This window comes from Bactrocera tryoni, chromosome 2, assembly GCF_016617805.1.
Source record: "Bactrocera tryoni isolate S06 chromosome 2, CSIRO_BtryS06_freeze2, whole genome shotgun sequence".
In the NCBI taxonomy this organism is placed as follows: domain Eukaryota; kingdom Metazoa; phylum Arthropoda; class Insecta; order Diptera; family Tephritidae; genus Bactrocera; species Bactrocera tryoni.
In genome coordinates, this window is record NC_052500.1 from 9,870,050 (window position 1) to 9,873,971 (window position 3,922).

Genomic DNA, 3,922 nt, shown 5'->3' on the forward strand with positions numbered 1-3,922 from the left:
TAATTTTAGGTATGTAGGGGTGTATGTATGTTTGCATTTATATCGTATGTCTGTATGGCTGTATGTATGTATCTCATGTTAGTACACACGATTTCTTATGATATCAAGTAATTATCCCAAAGCTGTCAGTTATTTCGGTTACACATACCCTTGCAGCTACAAATATATACATTTGCATGCATATGTTTGTGTGTGTGGCGCTTAACCTGCACGCATCGCCGCGCAAGCGCATTTAATTCACCGTCTCACATTGCATTGTGTGCGTGCACCTTTTTCTCACTGAAATAAATAAATGTTTGTTAATCATTAATGTTGTTTTTGTTGTATTTTTTTGTTTTTACTGCCTGTTGTGCCTTTTTGTTTTTGATTCTCCAAAAATACCCACATCTAACTGAATCTTTGGCGGTAATTGTTGCCGCTTGTTGTATTAATGTTGTTGTTGCTTTATTGCTGTTATGAACATCCTAATTGGTGTGTCAAATCGGTGTTCATTTTTTAAATTCTACTTTACATGGCGCTAAGGCTGCACTCAGGCTGTGTTAAATAAACAGCGCCTAAAAACAATAAGAGAGTAGGAAAAATCAACAGCAAAACATGTTGCAACTGTTGTTGGCGGCGGCACACGCTTATCAATGGCATATGGCGACCCTGTAGAAAATTAATCATTTTTTTCTATTTGGTAGAAACTTGAAGTAGCAATACATTTTGGAAATTTGTGAAAGCAAGGCTTCAAAATACCAACAAATATCTGAAGAGGAAAAGTTAGAAGAAGAAAAAAGGGAGGAGTAATATAATACAATTCAAAAGAAGTTTGTGGATTTCAACTTCTAACCGCATAGAATTTTAAAATTTCGAATTCGAATTTTTCCGAAGTTATATTTCGAGTTCGAAAACTTAAAAATTGCAAAATTTTCGAAATTCAATTTTCGATTTCAAAAACTTAAAAATAGCAAATTTTTCGAAATTATATATTCGAGTTCGAAAATTTAAAAAAAACTATATTTTTGACTCAAGAATACAAGGAAATCTTTAAAAGAAAATATCCGCAGTAATTTTTCGAAATCGAAACTAGTTTTTCAGTTTTTAAATAATAATATTTTATGAGTTCAAAAATTTGCGAAATAACTTATTCAATTTTTATTTTTTTCAGTTCGAAATTTCTTGAAACTATTTTTCGAGTTCGAAAATTTGCGAAACTACTTTTTTTTTTAATTTTATTGTTTGCAGTTCGAAATTTCTTCCAACTGTTTTCCTAGATCGAAAATTTGCGAAGCAACTTTTTTCGAATTTTATTGTCTTTCTTGCAACTATTTTTCGAGTTCGAAAATTGGTGAACCTTTATACCATCTGTAGCTTTCGGTTGTTGTTGTTGTTGTAACTGTTATATAGCCCCGTTAGGATGGTAAGGATTAGATAAGTTGTCATCGAGATCATCCAAAGATTGGCCCAGGAAACCTGCTGTTTCGACGCGGTTGGAACAAAGGAGGACAGGTGTCAGATGTGTAGGGTTAGCAGGGTATACAAAGAGATGGTTGCCAGGATCGATTTTGGATAAGTAGGAGTTTAACCTGCTACAGTATCCAGAACGAAGCTGGGCGAGAGTCACTCTCGTTTCTCGCGGCAACTCGAGCTCGGCTTCTGTAATGTAGCAATCTTCCACAACAGCCGGTTCTACGTTACCGGAATTAATCCGGATTTTCCCGAACAAGGGCTGTACTTTCGGAGATCTAACATCGTTTGGATGCGTACGTTCTAGATTAAGATTGTAGCTTTCGGAATCAATCGTCGTACTTGTAGTGACTTTCGACTGCTCTTGATTTAATCCCAAAATTAGCTATGTTTATATACTCTAAGCCGAATTTAGACGAACATAAAGCAAAAATCGATCAGATCCGCATTCCTACTGGCTACTTTTGTAACTATTTTCAGTGGAAGCGCCTCAATTCATATATTTGACAAGGTAATATACAAATATATACATATATAAGATATGTACAAAAGGTAACAGGCATCTGCATGTCAATGTTGGCGGTCTCATGCCTTCTGCGCCCACCGCTGTGCCTCAAAACCTTTCTCAAACCATCGCTCACTTAACCGCTGGCTTATCGCGATGCACATTACTCGTAATTTTGTTGCTTTACTTAAGCTGCCGCTCGACCGCTGCATTACTCTACGCTGCCGTGCTAATTGTCTTTATGAATTTATTTCATTTATACTCACATATTTATGTGTGCGTATGTATGTGTGTAGGTATGCATGTGCATTTGTTTTTGTAGTGGCGCTAACACAGTCAATGCCGCACAAGGCTAACATTTCACTGATAAGACGCTCGTACCTCATACCTGGTTTTTTCCTCAAATTTTGCTCCGCCATCAGCGCGACCGCCACCACAGTCGCTTGATGTCTCACACACACACACATACTTATACGTATTCATTATTGAAATCAATTCAGGCGCAATGGCTTGTTTGATTTTCGCTATTTTCGTTGCAATATGCATCGCCTTCGATAGCTCAGTTGGTAGAGCGGTGGACTTAGTTAAATATCGGCTTGTGAGCGCCTTGCTTGAAAGCAGATTTCCATAGGTCGCTGGTTCAAATCCGGCTCGAAGGATTTACCACTTTTTTGTTATATTTTATTGTTGTATTTCTAATAAAATTGTGTATGCCAATGCTTATCCCAAACATTTTCAAATACTTATGATAAGCCTCGACTGGGATAGCCTTCAGTGGCTTCAGCGAATTTGGGCTTTTTCGGTTCCGGCTCATTTTTCTATCACCATACGCTGGATTGTTGAACAGTTTCGACGTAATATTCATAAACCAGCGTCTTGCCACCAGAAATTTCGCATTTTTTTACTTTTTTCGACCTCTACTCAACGTCGTCTTTGCAAAAGCTTAATATATTTTGAAAACTTAGACCTCTGCTTATAGAGGCTACTCTTAGGGGATGACGATGGACCATCGAGGAATATGTGGACTGTGGATGGAGAGAAGTTCCTGGAAACGATGTACGGTGCGTCTTTTCACAGATGGGTCAAAGCTAAGAGGAAAGGTTGAAGGAGGAGTATTATCTAAAGAGCTCTAACTCAATCTTAGCGTTAAGCTTCCAGACTACTGTAGTGGTTCTCAGGCGGAAGTGGCTGCTATTAAAGTAGCAGTAGACTTAATCTACCGAAGTTCGGCTGCTTTCAGGGAATATGTGTGCATTCACTCCGACAGCAGGACGGCAATACTAGCGTTGAGCTCGTAAAATGTGCGCAGAAAGTTAGTCAAGAAGTGTTGACTAAATATAGCAACAATATACTTCATTATCAGACTCGTTTGAAAGCCGATGAGTTAGCAAAAGGGATCATTTGGGTATTTATTGTCACCTTGTCAAGTAACGTCTAGGTAGCCAAAGAACATCTGTTTAAAGGAGAGTAGAGAGAAGACGAACTATCCCTCCCCAAGCTTGTGCGCTAGGTTTGGGACCCGCCATGTAAAAAACACCCTGAATGAAAGGACGGGCATCGGACGACAGACCCCTCTTTTGGTGACGCATTAAGGATTATGATTTAAGGGAATGTATATGTAATGTTCGGTCCCTTTCCCACCCAAGCGGTGCCTACGCCAATAAATAAGAAGAAAATTTGCTTAGCAAAATTCATCTTACTGGACACTGTCCAGTCGAACGCATCTTGTCAAAGCTGTATGGAAGAGAGTGAGGTGGAAACGCCCAGGCAGATATGGCGGAAACTGACATTAGCCGCCGCTGCAAATTCGTGATTGGCTCAAAGGGGTTCACCAATTCATTAAAGTCTTTATAAACAATTTTATAACAGTTTTAGGTATCATAAGAGACCAGCTGTATAAGCTGTCTAAGAGAGATTTGTTTTGGATGGACCGTTGAAGCTAACCGCGATTCCATTGGAAACACAGAC

General features: G+C 38.7%; 1 non-coding gene across 1 annotated transcript; it reads left to right on the top strand.

Moving 5' to 3' along the window:
* Positions 1–2,502: 2,502 nt before the first annotated feature.
* Trnal-uag lies at positions 2,503–2,613 on the top strand. Its single transcript has 2 exons — positions 2,503–2,539; positions 2,578–2,613. It is a non-coding gene; the product is annotated as a tRNA-Leu (tRNA).
* The last annotated feature ends 1,309 nt before the right edge of the window (positions 2,614–3,922 follow it).